This window comes from Sciurus carolinensis, chromosome 5, assembly GCF_902686445.1.
Source record: "Sciurus carolinensis chromosome 5, mSciCar1.2, whole genome shotgun sequence".
In the NCBI taxonomy this organism is placed as follows: Eukaryota; Metazoa; Chordata; class Mammalia; order Rodentia; family Sciuridae; genus Sciurus; species Sciurus carolinensis.
In genome coordinates this window covers 164,063,215-164,073,592 of record NC_062217.1, presented here as the reverse complement: position 1 = coordinate 164,073,592, position 10,378 = coordinate 164,063,215, and the positions used below count along the sequence as shown (strand labels likewise).

At 47.8% G+C, this 10,378-nt stretch overlaps 1 long non-coding RNA gene across 1 annotated transcript; it reads left to right on the top strand.

The window, feature by feature from the left end:
• The first annotated feature begins 7,611 nt into the window (after positions 1–7,611).
• On the top strand, positions 7,612–10,146 carry LOC124985487 (uncharacterized). Its single transcript, XR_007108868.1, has 3 exons — positions 7,612–7,702; positions 8,545–8,683; positions 9,318–10,146. It is a non-coding gene; the product is annotated as an uncharacterized LOC124985487 (long non-coding RNA).
• Positions 10,147–10,378: the final 232 nt, after the last annotated feature.

Here is a 10,378-nt window from a genome sequence, read left to right as displayed (position 1 = left end):
GCAGCCATCCACATGCAAAGGACCCTTCTCACTTCTTGTGAGTTTCTCTCCTTTGTCCCGGAAGGAAGCTGAGGTCTGTTCTTCCTTGCACAGGACAGGAGGAGGAAGCAAGAGGAGACCTGTGAGCCTTTCTGGGAGCTGTGAGTAACCACACCACTCACAACGGGGCAAGGGGGACCAAGAGACCCAGTGCCCTCTGGCATCTGGATTGCCCCAAGGTCATGAGTTTTCCTCCTTTCTCAGCCTGCTTAGACATAGGGAGTCTCCAGGGAAACCACCCTGGAGACTCTTTCAAGGCCCTACTGCTTGGCCGACCTGGTTTCTTCCTTGTGTTCAGTAGCTACGTGTAACGAATGGCCACCAAATTGGAAAGCACACATCTAAACTGCTTTGGGGATTACTGATCCAGAACTCTGTATTCTCTGGTCTCCCTCCTCATCCTCTGCCCAGCTTGTGGGAGTCAAATTTAAAAAAAAAAAAAAAAAAAAAAGTGGGGGGAGAGGCTTCCTGAACCCAGTGAGGCTGCCTGGCCTCCTCCTGAGAACTCCACTTTCCTCCTGGGCCTTGTGTGCAGGGCCAGGGTCAGACCCGGCATTGAAAGTGTTCCCCACCCAAATGCTGGGAGACCTCTGAGGCCATGCAGGTGCACGTGGCTAGAGGCCAGTTCTGTTGACTGAACTGAATTGGTAACACCTCACGGACATGGAGCTTTGCTGGTAGAATCCAGGGATGCCATTTTGCCATCTAGGATATAAAATTCCAGGCACATTTTCTAGAAGGAAATTCTGATTACTCATTATTGCTTATTACCTTTTATCACAGATGCTGCTTTTTTTTTTTTTTTTTTTTTTTTTTTTTTTTTTGGTACTGGAAATTGAACGCAGGGACACTTAACCCCTGAGTCACATTCCCAACCCTTTTTATTTTTTTATTTTGAGACAGGGTCTTGCTAAGTTGCTTAGGCTGGCTTTGAACTTATGATCCTCCTACCTCAGCCTCCTATGCCCCTGAGATTACAGGCATACACCACTGCACCTGGCTGTTACTTGCTACTTGATTGATATTAGATCTTACTCCTATCATACCTGTTTTTCCAGCACCAATCAAATGCTGGACCATTTCCTCTTTGATCCTTACGACCTATGAGTTAGGAATTGTGATTCCCATTTTACCAATGGGAGAGTTAAGGCTAAAATGGATCCTCTGACTCCCCTCTGACTGATCAGAAGTGGATCAGAAGATAAACATCCTACTCACCATTCCGTCTACCCAGGCCTGTCTCTGCTCCCATATGGCAGCCAGGGAGCTAAGTAGAATTTCGGAATCCTCAGGGATGCTCATTCTCCATAGCAGCTTCCTCATCTACTTCGCTCTTCTAAGAGCTGTTGACTCCTCCCACCTCCCCATCAGCAGTTGTGCGAAATGACTCCAGCTTTCCCCTCCCCGTGTCCACACCCCTTTACAACATGAGTCTGCAGCTCCTTCCTTTAAGAGGTATAGGGAATGTACTTCTGAATCTAGGTTGGCCTTGTGACTTGCTTCAGCCAGTGAAATATGGCAGAAGTAACACTGAAATTCTGAGCCTACGCCTCAAGGGTCATTTACTTTCATGTTCCTCTCGCTCTCTTTCTCTCTCTCTCTCTCTCTCCCTCCCTCTCCCTCCCCTTCCCTCCACCACCATCTAAGCAGCACAGATCAACCTGCCACATGACGCCAGCTACTTGGTCCAAGTCTCCCACTGTCCAGCTAATGGTCAGGCAACCACCAGAAGCAAAGCCTCTACCCCTCCTGGCCATTGACCGAGGGGAAAGCCTACTCACTTAGGAAGGATGAACTGCGCAGCTGAGCCCAACCCAATGCGCAAACCCATAGAATCATAAAGGAAAGGTGTTGTCGAAGCCACTAGAGGTGGTTTGTTCCCAGCAAGCATGAACTAAGACTCCCTCCTGAGCCAGGCGGTTTGTCTCATTGTCTGAGATGTGCTCGTACCGTGACTTCTTTCCTTTGACCCACTCCCTAGGGCTGGTTAAAGGCTTCTGCGAAAGCTTCCAGAATCCCTCCACCTGGTCAGGCTCAATGACGTTGCTCCTGTCGCCAGCCCCAGGTACCATGAACCCGCTGCTCACTGCACCACTGACAAATGAGAACTTTTATTTTAAAATAGTCTACGTCTGAGGCCACAGGACATGAGATTAGCTCTCATTTTTGTTTCTGATTTTGGACCAAACCACAAAACTTCCCACACCCTCTGAGATTCTTGCTTCTCTTTTCTTTCTTTTCATAGCCAGGCATGCTAAGGAAAATGTCCATCCCTCCCAGATCCATGGGTGACCAGAGACCCACTGACTCACTGACAGTGTTCCCATTGGATCCATGGGTCGCAGGCTCTCCCAGGCCCAGAGTGGAAGCCACAGTGGAAATGTATGAGGTCCCATGGCCGGAACAGTGAGCGCTGAGGGAATGGGTGCATTCCATGCACCTGGAAGTGAGAAGCTGGGAACTGGGTCATGGCCAAGCTGTGCTGTTCCAGCAACCTCCACCAGGCCTCCCAAAGTGGCCTGTCACTCATGTCTTGGGTTTCATGGTTGCTCAGTGCAAAGATGAGTTTTTGGGATTTCTAAGACCTTAAAATTGTGCATTCCTTCAACAAGGAGGTCTTAGACACCTTCTATGTGCAAAAGGTCTGGAAGGGATAGGAAAAGAGACCTATGCTTACAAAGAGCCCACTGGTGGAAAGGTCTAGGAGAGAAGAGGGTGTCCAGCAAAGACAGCGGCTGTTCTTTATGGGCACCTTTCTAATTGCTCTAACACACATTAGTGCATTTCGCCTTCACCTCTCCCACTATGGAGGCACTATTGCCTGCCCAGAGGTGGACGAGGCATCCAGAAGTTAAATGACACGGGCCATCCGCAGCTGCATTCCCAAAAGTATACATGAGGATTAAGTGAACGGAAGTCAAAGGCATGGACTGATACGTTAGAAATGGAGCACCCTTCCTTGTTTCCATTATGCAAAACACGACACAAAACATCTGGCACAAACCTTTGATGATACACATCTGATAATCTCAACTTTAAAAATTATTAATACATCAAAATGATTGAAAAATTAAAATATTATTTAAATAGAAAGATAGACGAAATCATTGCTAAGGTAGTTTTTTATTCCAAATTCTGGTCCTTTCGGTGTATCTGAAGTCGTTTTCATACAAGAAGAACCAGTTTTCATTCAGATCCAGTTTGCCTCCAGAAGAATTTGCAGAGAATGAGACATTGCTGGAGACTTTTCAACTTTCAACACGCTCCTGAACTGAGAGACCACAGGGCCTGGTGAGCCACACAGGGCAAGGGCGCTGATCCTGAATTTGAACAAGAGTTTCACCCCTCAGAGCTGGGCATCGTGAGCAAGCCAATTAACCTCTGAGTTGAGCTCAGTTCCTTAGCTTAACATGAAACAACTGATAACTTGTCGTGGCTTTGGGGGTTTTGTAATTCATTGGAACATGTTGTGAGAGAGCTCTGCGAACTACTAAGCTCTAACTTATGTGCTAAGTCAGGCTTCTCAAAGTGTGGTCCACAGACCACAGTGTGGCTATCACCTTCAAGCTCAATGGAATGTGAATTATCAGGTCCTCCCTTACTGAAGGTGGGCCCCAGCCGTCCTTATGCATAAGTTTGAGAACCACCACCTGAAGCGATGCTGATTCCCAGAGAGTCCCAGGCCACAGCTCCGGTCCCAGGAGAATTACTGAAAGCCCTCTCTTTCGTTCTCAAAAGTGCTTCAGAATGGATGATAAATTACGCAGCCCCTACGAATGGCTCCCCCGAGACTAGCGGCCCTCCTGAGAGACGGGGAAATCATATTATCACCATGGAGACAGGGCCAGGAAAGGGGAAGAAATAAAGACAGGTAGTCCGGCTTTCCCTAGGAGCTGCCTTTCAGGCAACTAGAAACAGCTAGAAATGGAGATCATGAACACAAGAATTCCATGACCCAGAGGGCCCTGGCTGTTGGGGTCATTTCTATGTCACCAGTCCTGCCAACATCTCCCTGGTGCCCTCCCTACCCTGGAGCCTGGCTGTGTCCTCAGAATTCCTCACACAGCAGTCCATGAAGTCATGACCCCTTTGCCAGATCTGACAGGAGTCCATCCCGCTCTGTCTCAGAGATGAGCAGACTGAAGCCCAGGACATAACTCCCAATCAGGCAGAGGCTCAGGGCCCAGCACAGCCCATTATTCTTGGTTCTCTGCACCAACAGGCCCCCTAGGGGTGACTTAACTTGGGTGCAAGGGCCCACCAGGAGAAGAGGGAAGAGAGGAGCACTGAGTCACTGGAGGCTCCTGGGAGAGGCCACGCTGACCCTAACCATCCACCCGGGCTTTATCACCCATCCTGCAGGCCAACAAAAAAGGGAGCAGAGAGATGCACTGGCTTGCCATGCTGGCTGAAGGGGACCTACCTTGCGATCCTTGACACAGCAGATCCTTGGATGTTCCACTGGGAGCCTTTCAGACTTGGGGAGTCGCCTGCACTGCTGACCTGGAATTGTTTTGCTAGGGAGTCAGTCCTTTGGCTCTTGAGAGCATGTGGTCTTGCAGAGTCCTCTGTGAGGACAGCACCATGTCAGCAAATGCATCCCTAAGCTGGCAGGGAGCGGAGGACCAGGCTGAGGACCTATGGGAAGGACGGCTGGAGCAGGAAGCAAGGTCTCACCTGTGTGGCTATTTCTGCATTACTTCCTGTAGATCCTATTATCTACTCATTTTTTTTTTTACTTTAAATTGATTTGCTATTTTAAAAAGATAACTTTGATTCAGTCATTTAAAAAGAGCACATCCCATTACATTTTCTGTTTTGTTTTGTGTATCAGGGTTTGAACCCAGGAACCCTCTATCACTGAGCTATATCCCCAGAACTTCATATGTTTTATTTTGAGATGGGGTCTCACTGAGCTGCCCTTGAACTTGCCATCCTGCCTTGAACTTGCAATCCTCCTGTCTCAGCCTTCTGCGTTGCTGGGATTACAGGTGTGTGCCACCACACATTTCACTCATAATAATTTATTAAAACTAATGCTTAACTTTTAAAATATAAAAAGATGGTTCAGTATAGTAATTCCAACCAATGTGGGCACTAGTGCTTTATGGAAAACTCAAACACATAAAATGAAGAACAAGAGGAGAGAAGAAAGGAAAGGAATCTTCATTTCTACACTGAGCCTTCAGGATACACTTCAGAGGAATCCCAGGAAGCAGACAGCAGCTGGGCATGACCTGGTTAGGCTGCTTCTAGTCCAAGCCTCAGTTTCTTTAGTTCTAAAATGGAACTGAGTATGATCACTCTTTCCTCTCAGGATGCTTGCGAGGATGACTAACCGGGATAATGGCTATTCATGAGCTTTAAAATCAATGACATAGGACACAAAACTGAATGTTCTAGTTATTGTTCTCAGTTCTCTACAGTGCGAAACTGCCAACCCTGAACAGGTAGGGATTGCTATACAATGGAAGTCACCCTCCAAGAAGACCTGCTAATGCGTATCATGTGACATGAAAATATGAAACAGAGCTTGAAGAAATTCAAATGTAAGTAGACCTATAAGACTAAGGAGAGCAAATCAGAAATGTGCAAGTCATAAGGGACATAATTACTTTAACTTGGCTTCAGATTTAACACCAAGCTTCCTGGTAGCAAAAGTAAAAAGGGAAAAACAGCTATGAAGGAGGAAAGGAAAAACATATCAGCTTCTCAGGAGACAGAGTTGATCTTGAGTTGGAAAATTAATTTCTTGAACAGAGTTTAAAATGAGGATAATTGGGATGAAAAGAAAAATAATTTTACCCCAGAACTATACACCCCACCTCAGCAGTCCACCCAGATCCCAAGGCCAGTTCTGAATCCATATATTTTTGCTACTTTTTGATTCACCCTTTCTGTTTCTTTTTGTGACTATCTCAAAGGGATGCTCAGTGGGAAGAATACAGAACCCTGAGCCAGAGTGCCCCACTTCCAGTCTTGGGTTCTGGGACTCTTATAAAGCAGTTAACTATAGCCAAAACTTCTCCATCTGGTAGTGCAGCCACTGAAAATCACTTTAGAGGAGTGGCAATGGCATTGGAAACACCCAGGAAGTGAAACTGAGCAGAGAAAAGGCAAGATGCAACCCTGCAGAGATGCACTCTCCCCCTCAGATGGGTCCCCAGAGGCATAAAGGACCTGAGGCAGAGCGGTTAGGAACACAATGCCAGTTGGTCTCTCTGGACTCAGATCTCACTACCCGTGTGACATGGGGCAAGTCAAACTCTCTGGGCCTCTTACATTTTGCTGTAAAATGTACGTAATAATAGCTTCTGCCCAATACAGTTGTTTTGAGAAGTAAATGACTTAGTATGTAAGTGATTTAGAGCATTTGCAAAAGTCCTTGACACACTAAGCATTGAGTGTATGTGTGTGTTTGTATGTGTGTGTGCACATGAGAGGAGTCCACAGTAAAAGCCCAAAAGGTTGACTGTCATCTGGTAATAGTTTGAGTTTTCTTCTTTCAGCTTTTCTTTATTTTCCAAGTGCTTTTTCTATATTTAACATTTCTACTTGGGGGCCAAATCAATCAAACCAACAACAAAACCCCTCAGGTGGTTGCCATCTGCAAAATCAAGACCACCAGCTTGCTCAGCAAAGCTCTCAAGGTCACTGTGAGGGTCAAAGGCAATTCTGAATCAGACTTGTAAAGTACTGTGCACAGTTGGAGAATCGAGCATATAAGTGCACCAGAGCCTTGAACCCTCAATTCCTTGGGCATCATCCCCATGGTGAGTCCTGAAGCTGTGCCCACCTCATACTCTGGCCCAGAATGTGGTGTAGAGGCTGCCTTCATCACCGCGGTGAGCCCTTCTGACCCCTCTCTCAAAGGCAGGGAAGACATTGTGGCCTCAGTCACCAGTGCTCTCCAGCCCGTCAGGGTTAAAAGCCCACTCGCCCCACATGGTTTCACTTGCCCTGGAAAGAATGTCCTCCCTGCTCCTTGCCACCCTCACACACCCCACCTCCTTCAATCCCTCCTCTGAACGTCTTCCAGTCCACAAATGTGCCCATCCATGGCATTTACCCAGCACGTGGGAGATACTTAGAGCCAGACCAGCTCACTAACCCACAGTCACATCCGGAAATGCAATAATAAAAGCCAAGAGACCCTTCTGGGCTTTTCCATATTTTCATCTTGACTTTCTTTTTCCCCTTAAAATAAATTTGGTGTTTTAAGCGAGATACCAGCGTATATTTATGGGAGTTTAATAACTTCTTCCATTAATAACATAGACAAACTAATTTACCCGAACGTGTCTGTTTTAAACTCTGGGAACAAAGGGTGGGAGGTGGAAATCAATCTTTCCTTTGTACTTGAGCCACTGACCCGTTAAAGCTTTGAAGATCATTTCTTTAAGAAATTGTGAGGAGTTATTTAACTACAAACAGCAGCTACCTTCCCATTCCAGCCGCGTAATCAAGCATAATAAATTAGAGTTTAAAAAAAGTTGACTCTATTTTTTTTCTTTTTTTCTTTTTCTTTGTGTGTGTGTGTGTACTGAAAATCCTTAATAGCACTTTGTCAAATGGGCCTCGTGGAGGACACCAGCAGGCGCCCCTTGCATGGGAGCTGGGTAAGCCAGGTCCACGCCTCAAGGAAGCACCCTGGTTGGAGACGGTAAGAGAAGCCCAAGGACCCTTGAAGCAGGACTTGGTAACCCTCCTGTCACCGGCAGGAGTGAGCGTTGCCGTGGGATACAGCCACCTGAAGCTGGCGACAGTTTGCAGCCTGGGCCCTGAACGCCCACGCCAGTGGAGGGCCCTCTGTTGAGAAGGCACAGCTCGGCCTGGCCCCGGGGAGCAGCAAGGGACCGCCCTCTCCAATCTGGCCACATTCCTCCATGCAAACCGTTCTGATCCACTTTGATAAAAATCAGTCTCCGTGGGTCTTGAAAGAGTCAAAGGCCCTTCTTAATCAAATGATCGACTGTTCATTTTGAAAGCTTGACTGGTTCAATTAAGACACAGGCAGGAGACGGGCCGGTCATATTACCCTCTTTTCCAGCTGGCCTGCCCAGTCACCGTCCTGAAACCTACCTTTGACCGGCCCGCTCCCGGGCCTGCCTGGAATGCCCCATCATGACCACCAGCCACGAAATGTGACCCGGTCTTCAAGGCCCCATTCTGGTCCCACCTCCTCCTCCCAGAAGCCCTCCTGGCCCTTCCAGCCAGTGACCTCTCCTCCCCCGGAATCCTACAGCCATATTGTATGTCCCCTCACATGGCACCAGGCCGCCTGCGGTTCCTCTTTTCCCTTAGGAGCAATCGATCTCAGATTCCCTGAGGAGGCTGGCCATAGCGCAGTCTCCCAGACCTGCTGTGAAACTGACCCAGGTGGCCTTCACATACCTCTGAGTGCCGCCACTAGGCCACCCTCCCTGACAAAGGGCTGCTCCTGAAAGTGAGTTTGTGAGTCAGCTGTTTGGCATTTAGAATATACATACTCTTTTCTTTTTTCAGAATAACAATGTTCTGCCATGATGCAATAAGGCTCTGGAGGTGACCAGGTCACAGCCAGCACGGGACATCCTGTTCTGCCTCCACCACCACTGCAGCAGAATTCGAGGGGGTGCTCCAGTGAGACCTGCCACGCCCACAGGTACCCCGTGTGGCTACCGAGTGAACAGTCTCCATCCACCATGGAATGTCTGCAGTACAGGGACGGCTTCAGTGGGTGGGAAGTCACTGGTCTCCTGCCCTTCCCTGCACAGCAGCCAGCAGCATAGAGAGAGGGGAGACACCGATGTCCCCTCCCCTTCTGCACCCTCCCCCTGGTTGTACCTTGAATGGGAAAAGGTGGGGTGGGGCTCAGAGTTGCTTGGGTTCATCAGGCTTGGCCAAAGGGGATCCTCCTGGTCAGAGTCCTGGTCAGGTAGACAGGGCGGCTGGAGTGTGTGGGGAGTCTCCAGGTGGGTCCCCAGGGACAGGGCCACGGCTCCAATCTGTGGAGATATGTTATCTCTCAGAGGCACCCTGTTAATTTGGAGATAAAGCAGATGCCCGACCCTCTGATGTTACCTTAGCTTAGGCCTAATCTTTCCCCGTCTGTTCTTGGCACTGGGCTACATGGGCCAGACCTCCCCCCAGGTCCCAGGCTCAGAGTCCAGGGGCAGGTAATGCCAGAACCTCCTTAGCTCTGATCCAGCCTCTCTGTCCACACAGGGTGACTGGCCACAGGGGAGTCTTAGTTTTTGAAACAATCTTACTCAGGGCTTTCCATCTCCCCTCACCAGCTGCCACTCTACTCAGAGCTCCGATGTCCAGACCTTGTGAATCCACAGGCTCGTGACAGATGCATCTCCTCGGGTCAAGCGACCCACCAATTGTGTTCACATCTAGTGCTTTTTCTAGAAATGTCTCCACCTCGAATTTTAGACCCACCCTGGATTCAGTCCCTGTGTCCCTAGTACCTTTTATATGGCTCACCCTGGGTTGGGGACGTGGGGGGTGGAGTCAAAAGAGGCCTGTGCATCAGTCTGTCTGGATGTTGTCGTGGCAGAGCCTGAACAGGGAAGCCTCTGAGCTGCCTTACCTTGTCGCTAACACCACTTTACAGACGCCGTGTTAGAACCCATTTAAAGCATTCAAGCATATAATCAAATTTCAGTAATGAGTTATTAATTAAGCAGGGGCAACCAATTCTCTACTAACTGCCTCATAAACAATCGACAGGAGATTTGTGAATTTTGACTTCCTGACACTATTAAACAAATCAATATTAGGTTTCAGACACAGCAATTCAGACAGTTTTCTCTGTTATTTGGCAACCATCTGCCTGGAATACTAATGAAAGAATTAAGAGCTGGAGATTTTGCATGTATTCCATCAAAAAGATCCTTATCTGTGGGGAATTGGGGCCTGATTTGCATGGAAGAAGACGTCGCTTTTGTAGGTACAATTTTTCTCAATATGTCACTGATTAGTATTTATAAAAGCACTGGGCAGTGGGACGGCCATCAAGCTTCATAACAAGCAGGCAGAGTCCTAGTGGAGATAGCTGAGAACAAAGCAAGACGTTGTTTATATATTTTGCAGACTGGTTAATTTATAGCTAAACTAACCTGTGGAAAACTTGGGTTTAAGAATACAGTCAAGCTTCTTACTCAGCTTTTATTTAAAAAAAAAAAAAAAAAAAAACCTCATCAGTGCCAGTGTAGAAAGAGCTAACTAAACGAGGAAGATAGAGTTTTGCAATATCTGAGCAACTCGTAAGTGGCACAATCAGGTCACCCAAGTCACCTAGTCCTGACCTTCTCTCCTTCTTTCTCTATTTACCTTCAGAGTGCACTGAACT